Below are 10,244 nucleotides of genomic sequence, written 5' to 3' on the forward strand. Positions count from 1 at the left end.
ACAGTAGAAGCAGCGCTGGACTTTGGTGCCGTTCGTCTTCCCTCTTCAGTCCTGGATTGTTTCTTTTTGTTGTTTCTTTCTTTTATTTTTACTTAATTTTTGTATTTCGATTTATTTCTAATTAAATGTTTATTTTGTTAAATTCAGTTTGTGTGTGGCCTCCCCTCTCTTTGTAATGTTGCTTCACCCTGAGCCAGGTGGTTGTAACATTATGGGGGCTCGTCTATAAATTCAGTAAATTTGGTAAAATAATTTGGTTGAAGAGATAATGGAATGAGTTTGAGTAATTGTTATGGAATGTTTTGATTGATTTGGGGAGTGTTTGTAGGATGTCACACTCAAAGATTGGATTTCGATTTGGATAATTTTGGATAATTTTGGCTGGGACTGGAGAGGAAAGAATTCTCCTGCAGTCAAAGTATAAGGACTTTGGCAGCGGGTTAAACCTTTTTTGTACATGACCAGAGGTAAGTAAGGGTTTATGCTTTAAATGCTAAGAAGTATTGAGTAGACGGGTTAGACCGTCAAAGCCATACGAACTCCCGTGTTAGGTTGTAGAGCGGTAACGCTATTTTTTATTTTAGTTTGTTATTTTGATTTTTTGTTTTTGGTGCGTCGGACGCGGGTAGGCGGATTAGCCGCTGAGCTGCATGTGGGCGTACTGAAGACTAGGGTTGAGTTATTTAGTTTATGTCTTTGTTAGATACGGGATGGTTCTTAATTTCTTCTTGCATTTATAGTGATATTCATTTGGTTAATGTTTTCCTCTGGTCTGTGCATTTAGGGATATTTGATAAAACGGCAACGTTATTTATTGCGGCTTTGAAAAATTGAATGAGTATAGTAGCTTACATTAACTACCAAAAATGGATAAATTACATGACTTTGTGGCTGCTCCTACAATAGAAGGATTGAATGAGCTTACAAAAGAGCAACTGTGTAAAGTAGTTGAGCACTTTGATTTGGAGGTAGCAGTAACTAAAAGTATAAAATTAAAAACTTTTCGTGATATTGTAAAAGAGAAATTAATCGAGGGGATGATTTTAACTTTAGATATACAATCTGAAGAAGCGTTGTCACCTGAGAGCACTTCAACGCCGCTTGTTAGGACGGGGATACAGACAGGTTTAACTTTTGAGCAACAATTAGAAATTTTGAATTTGCAGAGTAAGGAACGCGAGTTAGATAGACAGCTCGAATTAGAGAAAATGCGAGTTCAAGAAAGAGAACGTGAACGACAATTTGAGAAGTTTAAGAGTGAACAAAGAATTCAGGAGGCTAAATTGGCTCAAGAGGCAGAACGTATGAAACTAGTTGCCGAGGGGAAAATAGGAAGCGTAAGCATTAACTCCTCGGGTGAGCAGCTGGTTGCAAACACTGCTTTAAATATTACAAGTATGGCCAAATTGTTGCCTAAATTTAATGAGAAAAATTTGGATGCGTTCTTTTCATTGTTCGAAAGTGTTGTTGAAGATCGGGGTTGGAATGATGCCGAATGTACTCTTTTATTACAAAGCATTCTGGAGGGTAAAGCTCAAGAAGTTTTTATTTCACTCTCACCAGTGGATCGAAAAGATTATAAAATCGTAAAAGACACCATTTTAAAAGCGTATGAACTGGTCCCTGAAGCTTACCGTCGCCGATTTAGGGGATGGAGAAAGGGAGAAAGACAAACTCATCTGGAAGTTGCGCGCGAGCTCACAAGTCACTTTAATCGCTGGTGCACTTCGTTAGGAGTAGATTCTTTTGACAGTCTTTGTAACTTGATGATTTTGGAGCAGTTCAAAAATATTGTTCCTGAACGAATCGCAACCTACATAAATGAACAAAAGGTGAAAACGGCGGCTGAAGCAGCAGTTTTAGCGGACGAATTCGTGTTAACTCATAAAAATTCCAGTGGGTATCAAAAAGAGCGCAATTATGAAAATCAAGAGCGACCGATGTCAAACGTTGTGTATAGATCCAGACAAATCGATCCAAATTCCTCTTGTAGGTACTGTCTGGAAAAGGGCCACTGGAAAAAAGAATGTCCAGTGTTGAAAAGCAAGTATAAGTCCACTAAGGCAGTTGGACTTGCGTCAGTTTATTCTTGTGCACCTAGTGAACGATCCTGCGTTAGGGAAATTCCTGATAAAAATCAAAACGCAGATGAGTACGTAGGGAATCAGACAAATTATGGTCCTTTTATTACGACGGGATTTGTTTCCTTGGTTAACTGTCCTGTTAAAAAATCTGTTAAGATTTTGCGCGACACTGGCTCTTCAGAATCCTTTCTTTTGGACTCTAAATTAAATTTCTCTTCTGAATCAAGTACAGGGAAGAGTGTTCTGATCCAAGGAATTGGGTTAGAAATATTTTCTGCTCCTTTACACAAAATTCAGTTGGATTCTGAACTTGTAAACGGAGACGTTGAGATTGCGCTACGACCTTCGTTACCCATGGAAGGCATAGATCTAATTTTGGGAAATAATTTGGCCGGAAATCGCGTGTGGCGTGCTGCGGTACCTCCAGTGGTGAAAACTACTCCAACCTTGTCTGCGGATCCAGATAAGAACGTCCAAGATTTTCCTGACGTTTTTGTCTCCTGTGCTGTAACTCGAGCAATGCGTGCCGAAAAAAATGTGACCCAGAGTGAAGGGGAATTTTCCTTTGACCCGTTAGCTAACTTGACTTTGCTTCCTTCGTCGATCTCCCGTGATGAGCTCATTGCGGCTCAGGGAAAAGATGCCGGGTTAACAACTTTATTTGCGTCCGTTCAATCCAATGATGACACTGAAAGCGCAGTTTCTGGTTATTTTATAAAAGACGGCGTTTTGATTCGTAAGTGGACGCCGGGTAGCGATCGTGCCTTGGGTGAACCAATATTTCAGATCGTTATTCCAGCCGGATTGCGTGATTTGGTGCTAAAAACGGCTCATGGTGATATAGCTGGACACTGGGGGGTTAAGAAAACTTACAATAGCGTAATGCGATACTTTTTTTGGCCTCGGCTGAAGAGAGATGTGTCGAGTTTTATTAAGACTTGCCACACATGCCAAATAGTAGGCAAACCTAATGAGGTATTAGCTCCTGCGCCATTGTACCCCATCCCTGCTGTGAGTAATCCTTTTGAGTATTTAACTATCGATTGTGTGGGTCCGTTAAGTCCGTCTAAATCAGGTTCTATTTACATGTTAACGGTAATGTGTCAGACGACTCGCTACCCCGCTGTTTATCCCTTACGGAAAATAACCACTAAGGCAGTTGTGAAGGCTCTGTCACAATTCATTTCAGTATTTGGTATTCCAAAGATTATCCAAACTGACAGAGGAACTAATTTCACATCCCACATGTTTGCACAAATATTACAACAACTGCGTGTGAAGCATCACAAAAGTAGTGCATTTCATCCGGAGAGTCAGGGATCTCTCGAACGTTTCCATCAAACGTTAAAGCAGTTGTTGAGAGCATACTGCCATGAACTGAATAAAGATTGGGAAGAGGGACTCCCGTGGTTAATGTTAGCAGCGCGTGAAGTGGTTCAAGAGAGTTTGGGTTTTAGCCCTAATGATCTGGTGTTTGGTCACAAAGTAAGAGGTCCACTAACACTTTTGACGAATGAGATAACTGAAACTGAACCGCCAGTAAATCTCTTGGACTATGTAAATGGCTTCCGACGTAGATCATATTTGGCAGGTAAATTAGCCCGTGAAAACCTAGGTAAAGCACAGTTGAAAATGAAAACCTGGTTTGATCGTCGATCTGAGTGCCGCGAATTTAGTCCTGGAGATCAAGTTTTAATGTTACTACCTGTTACTGGGTTGTCTTTCTTGGCAAGATTTACTGGACCTTACACTGTTGTTAAACGTATATCGGACCAAAATTATATTGTTTCGACTCCGAATAGGAGAAAATCTACCCAACTTTGTCACGTAAATTTGTTAAAATCTTACTTTTGTCGCGTAGGTGAGAATGCTGTCCCTGGTGCTGAAAAAAGCCAGTGGCGTTGGTTTCGGAAGTGAGTAGTGCTTTTAGGACTACGGCTACAAATGTCAATGAAGGGGAGAGAAGTCCACCTGATTGTATCGTTCAACCTCGACTTTGTAATTCGGAGCAATTGACTAAATTGGACGATATGTTGAAACATTTGAGTGAAGAAAATTGTCAACAATTGATCGATTTGATAACTGAGTTCCCTGCACTCTTTTCAGATACTCCTTCGTGTACTGACTTAATTTATCATGACATCGATGTTGGTAATTCTTTGCCCATACGACAAAGGTTTTATCGTGTTTCCCCTGAGAAGCAAGCATTTTTAGGAATTGAAGTCAAATATCTGTTAAATACCGGCCTTGCAAAGCCTTCTTATTCAAGTTGGGCTTCACCGTGCATTCTGGTTGCGAAGCCAGATAAAACGTATAGGTTTTGCACAGATTACAGAAAATTAAATAGCGTCACTAAGCCCGATTCATTTCCGCTCCCACGAGTGGAAGATTGCGTTGACTCAGTGGGTTCAGCTAAGTTTGTTACAAAGATTGATCTTCTGAAGGGGTATTATCAAGTTCCTTTAACTCCTCGAGCACAAGAAGTTTCTGCTTTTATTACTCCATCTGGGCTATACTCCTACAACGTAATGAGCTTCGGTTTAAGAAATGCTCCGGCTACCTTCCAGCGCCTGATGAACAGGGTGGTCTCAGGGCTGGAAGGGTGTGCCGTGTATTTGGATGATGTTGTTGTGTATAGTCAGATGTGGGACGAACATCTTTGTCGTTTACGTGCTTTGTTCATTCGTCTGGTAGAAGCCAAGCTAACTATCAATTTAGCCAAGTGTGAATTTGCAGAAGCCACGGTAACTTACTTGGGAAAAGTAGTGGGTCAGGGAGAGGTGCGTCCGGTACGGGCGAAGGTGCGAGCTGTTGATGGCTTCCCTGCTCCTACCACTAAAAAGGAGTTGATGAGATTTTTGGGGATGATTGGGTATTACCGCAGTTTTTGCGAAAACTTTTCGACTGTAGTCGCCCCCCTTACCGATCTGTTAAAGACCAAACGCACGTTTGAGTGGTCATCAAATTGTCAACGCGCGTTTGAAAATGCGAAACTCCTATTAAGTACTGCTCCTGTTTTAGTTGCGCCTCGGTGGGATCGAGCGTTTCAGATCCAAGTAGATGCAAGCCAGGTGGGTGCAGGAGCTATATTACTGCAAAAAGATGATGATGAAGTTGATCGTCCAGTCAGTTTCTTTTCTAAGAAATTTAATTCATACCAACTAAATTATTCCACGATTGAAAAGGAAACACTGGCTTTGGTGTGGGCATTGCAACACTTCGAGGTGTATGTAGGAGGTGGTGCAATGCCTGTAGTTGTATTTTCAGATCACAATCCACTTACGTTTTTACAATCATTGCGAAGTCCTAACCAACGACTCATTCGTTGGGCTTTAATATTACAACCATACAGCTTAGATATTCGCCATATTCGAGGGCGGGACAATGTAATGGCTGATGCTCTATCTCGTTCTCCGGTTGATGAATAAAAAAAAAAAAAAAGAACTGTCACTCTGTTATTTGCTCCTTCTTTTTTTGTTTGGTGTTTTCAAGGCGCCTGAAAATAGTAGACAATGGAGTTGGAGTAGGTGCTGAGATGAGAGGGGGTAAGTGAGATTTGTATGGGAGCCCTCAAGTTGCATGTCGGTGTAAACCGGTTTGATTGTGTTTAGTGTTTTTGATTATTATCATTGGTGTTTACAGAGTTCCCTTTTAGGGCCTCTGTTTTAAGAGGGGAGGTGTCACGGTTGCCGTGTCCTTTCCGCATTAGTCCACTAGGTGGTGTTCTGTGATTTTTGTCTTTTCCAGAGTGAGACTTGAATACAGGTGTGGAGTGTTACCTATGATTGGCGTTTGGGTTTAAAAGACTTTGATTCAGACAGTAGAAGCAGCGCTGGACTTTGGTGCCGTTCGTCTTCCCTCTTCAGTCCTGGATTGTTTCTTTTTGTTGTTTCTTTCTTTTATTTTTACTTAATTTTTGTATTTCGATTTATTTCTAATTAAATGTTTATTTTGTTAAATTCAGTTTGTGTGTGGCCTCCCCTCTCTTTGTAATGTTGCTTCACCCTGAGCCAGGTGGTTGTAACAATATACACACACACACACACACATACATACAGTGTTTAAATATACATACAGTGTATCCAGTTTTTGATCAGGATCAAAGTGGGAACCCGATATGATTACTCAGCAAACGTCTCGTCATTTTGCTTCCAGTTCTTCCTGTTACCATGGACACTTTTGGCAGTGTGCTCTATATAGTGTGTGTGTGTGTGTGTGTGTGTGTGTGTGTGTGTGTGTGTGTGTGTGTGTGTGTGCGCATGCCAGAAGATCTGTTGTTAGCTGACTCTAAGCGGGCACAATACCAGCTTCCTTTGGCCACCCTACAGGCCTGCGTAACTCAAACATTCAGCAGATGGTTTAGCTATTTAAATGCCAGAATTACACAACCATGTCACATAATTGAAATCTATCTAGGTGAAATCTCTGACAAAAGACTGCAATGCTCATCTAAAATGAAAATGTGTGACTAATCTGCATTATATTTTAAAACTAAAGGTAATTCTGTGAAACAGATGGACTACTGACAAACTAAAGAGAGCGAATCGAACACTCTAGTGCTTATCAATTGACTTTGCTTTGGTTTTCTTCAGCACAGTTTTCACAGTTTTCACTCCAGTATATGGGGAGGTTAAAACGAATTCTGACCCGCATCTGTTCGCTGTGAGAGATGAGCCGTGCTGAACAGAAGCAATGACATGTTTATGGTCAGGTGTTGAGGAATGGACCGTACCAAATGGCTCCCCAGGTGAGTTTAGTGTTATTGGGTGAAATGCTCAGAGAACAATGAGCACAGAGAAGTGTTTCATCACAAACATCTGCTCTCTCTTTTTCTCTCATTCTCCTCTTGATACAGTAGTTTCTCATCATGTTCATCACAGCAGTCTTACTCTAGTAAAAGTGTTTAGTGCTTTAATAAATGATGTGAATCTATCTCCAGGTGCTACTCAATAATGAGTATGTCGTGGAAAAGTTCGTTTATTTCAGTTATTCAGCTCAAATTGTGAAACTCTGTGGTTGTATGTGTTTCAGGAGTGGAGTAACAAGAGAAATACGACAACTGTAGCCAAATTTCTTGACACGTCTGTGTGTGGTGGCTCTTGATGCCGACCCCAGCCTCAGTCCATTCCTTGACAAGTTCACTATGATTCTTGAATCAATTATTACAGAAAGTTCAAATGTTCACTGATGCTTCAGAAGAAAAAACAATGCATTAAGAGCTGGGGGTGAAGATGTTTACATTTTTCTTATTATTTCCCTAAATATGTACTGCCCTGCAGAAGCTACAGTAGATACTTACATTTAAAATTTTTAGTTACATTTACCTTGATATTTAAATTCAAAAAGTGTTCACCCCCAGCTCTTAATGCAGCGTTTTTTTTTTCTTCTGAAGTGTCAGAGAGTGTTTGAACCTTTTGTAACAGTTGCATATGAGTCTCTCAGTTGTCCTCAGTGTGACAAGATGGATCTCAAAATCATACAATCATTGTTGAAAAGAGTTCAAATACACAAATGTGCTGAAAAACCAAAGAATTTGTGGGACCTGAAGTATTTTTCTGAAGAGCAGCGGGCAGTTTAACTGTTCAGGACAAACAAGGGACTCATGAACAACTATCAGTAAGCAAAAAACTCACAGCTGTGGATGATTCAGGTAACAACACAGTATTAAGAATCAAGTCTATGTAAACTATTGAATGGGGTTATTTTCATTCATTCAACTATTTTCTCTTGTGGACTACAGTATATGTAGACGTCTTTTATGTGAATGTCTCTTATTCAGATCAGTACTAAATAAAAAATAACATGCATTTTCTATGATCCCTTTTTTTTTTTTTTTCAAATAATTAACATTTTGCAGATTCTGCAAGGTGTATGTAAACTTTTGACTTCAACTGAAACTAGGAAATCAAGGCCCTCTGACTGTATACCACAACCAGACCACCTACCTTTTTAAAATGTAAATTTAGAAAACATTGTGCTGGCCTGAACCTCTTTGTCTCGTGAATCATTCCCATCCCACCACTTGCTACAAGGTAAACTGGCCAATAGAACCAGAAGGGATTTTCCGGAAGGCAAGAAGTGCTCTATGTGGCGTTCTTGGAGTTTAAATAATACAATATAATGCTATACTGTCACAGGGAGTCAGACTGAGACGTTCGGATCCATTTGCAGCATTTATTGCGATGTGTCAACAGGCAAGAGTAAACACCAGAAAACAGGAACAACGTAGGTAATCCGGGAAACAGTTCAATACTCAAGCAATGGTCGCAATGGCAGGCAGCAGGAATCAATAACGGGGTACACAGTCCAGAGTCATACACGGGAAAACAAACACGGGAAGAAAACGCTCGGAAATAAAGACCATAGGGAACAATAAGACTTCGCGAAGAGCTGTGTGTGTGAGTGGCTTAAATGCAGTCAGTGTGATGAGGTGCAGCTGTGAGCGGTAATCAGAGCAGTGGGAAACGAGCAGCTGTGTGCAGTGATTGGTGCAGTGGCTTATGGGGATTGCAGTCCAGAATGTGTGTGCAAGAGTTCATGATGACAAGACGACCAATACGTGACAGAGCCCCTCCCCAAGGAGCGGCTTCCAGACGCTCTAACCACCTAATGAAACCCGGAGGGTGGTGGAGCGGAGGCGGAACAGGGGGAGGGATGGAGGGCCAGGTCCATGTGGGGGTACTGGAACTATGAACTGCGGCGGAGCCGACGGAGGGAGAAGCCATGGCGGAGGAAGGGTTGGCTCCTGCATGGGGCCGACCGACGGAGGTGGAGCCGGAGGAGCCCGAGGCGGAACCGGAGAGTCGATGGTCCTGGACGACACAGAGGATCCGGAGGGCCAAGGCGGAACCCAAGGCTCTGGCGACCCTGGCGGAGATGGAGGTCCGGAGGTACGCAGCGGAGCCGGAGTGACAGAGGATCGAGGCTGTGCCCACGGGAGGGAGGAGGTCCACAGAGCCGGCAGGACGGAGTGACGAGGCGCAGCCGGAGGAGTAGAGTCCAGAGGCGAAGGTGGGGCGATGACTGACCGGGGCGGAGCCGGAGAGACGATGGAGCCCGGAGGAGCTGGTGGGCCGACGGCCGACAATGGAGACGAGGGAGCACAGAGCCGGGGTGGAGCCGCAGGGTCGGAGGGCCGAGGTGGAGTCCAGGACTCTGAGACTGGAGGTGATGTTGAGGGATCCTTCAGTCTGGACACCGATGGAGACTGGCTGTCCCACGGCAAGTCCTCTGCACCGAAGGTGGGATGTGGGTGAGCAGAGGGACTGTCAGGAGACAGAGGTGGCGGGACTGGAGCAGTAGGGAGGGTGGGTGGGAACCACAGTCCATGCATGGCCTCCGTGACCAGAACCGGGCAGACAGGAATCTCAGGACGACTGGATGGAACCAGCGGAGGCTCTGGAAGACTGGGCTGAACCAGCGGATGCTCTGGAAGGCCGGGCTGAAACAGCGGAGGCTCTGGAAAGCTGGGCTGAACCAGCGGAGGCTCAGGAAGGCTGGGCGGGACCAGCGGAGGCTCTGGAAGGCCGGGAGGAACCAGCGGAGGCTCTGGAAGGCCAGGCGGGACCAGCGGAGGCTCTGGAAGGCTGGGCGGGACCAGCGGAGGCTCTGGAAGGCTGGGCGGGACCAGCGGAGGCTCTGGAAAGCTGGGCTGAACCAGCGGAGGCTCAGGAAGGCTGGGCGGGACCAGCGGAGGCTCTGGAAGGCCGGGCGGAACCAGCGGAGGCTCTGGAAGGCCGGGCGGAACCAGCGGAGGCTCTGGAAGGCCGGGCGGGACCAGCGGAGACTCTGGAAGGCCGGGCGGGACCAGCGGAGGCTCTGGAAGGCCGGGCGGGACCAGCGGAGGCTCTGGAAGGCTGGTTGGGAGACCAGCTGCTCGAGCCGACAGCAGCGGTGGGTCCTCCACGCTAGACATTAATCTTTGATAAGTCTTGGGTGCAAATTTGGGCGTGGCGGCAGCCACCTTGGGTGCAGATTCTGGCGTGGCAGCCATGTTGTGAACAGGCTCTGGAAGGGCAGACATTTTGTGCTGTGGCTCCTCTAAAACACCCACAGTTAACGGTGAGCCACATAGCAACAGCGCATACTGCATACAGTCCTGTAGCGAGCAGTTAAATTCCCCTCCAGGCAGCATAGATTTAGCAGGTTCATTAAGTCCAT

The sequence above is a fragment of the Garra rufa genome, chromosome 8 (genome assembly GCF_049309525.1).
Source record: "Garra rufa chromosome 8, GarRuf1.0, whole genome shotgun sequence".
Taxonomy (NCBI): domain Eukaryota; kingdom Metazoa; phylum Chordata; class Actinopteri; order Cypriniformes; family Cyprinidae; genus Garra; species Garra rufa.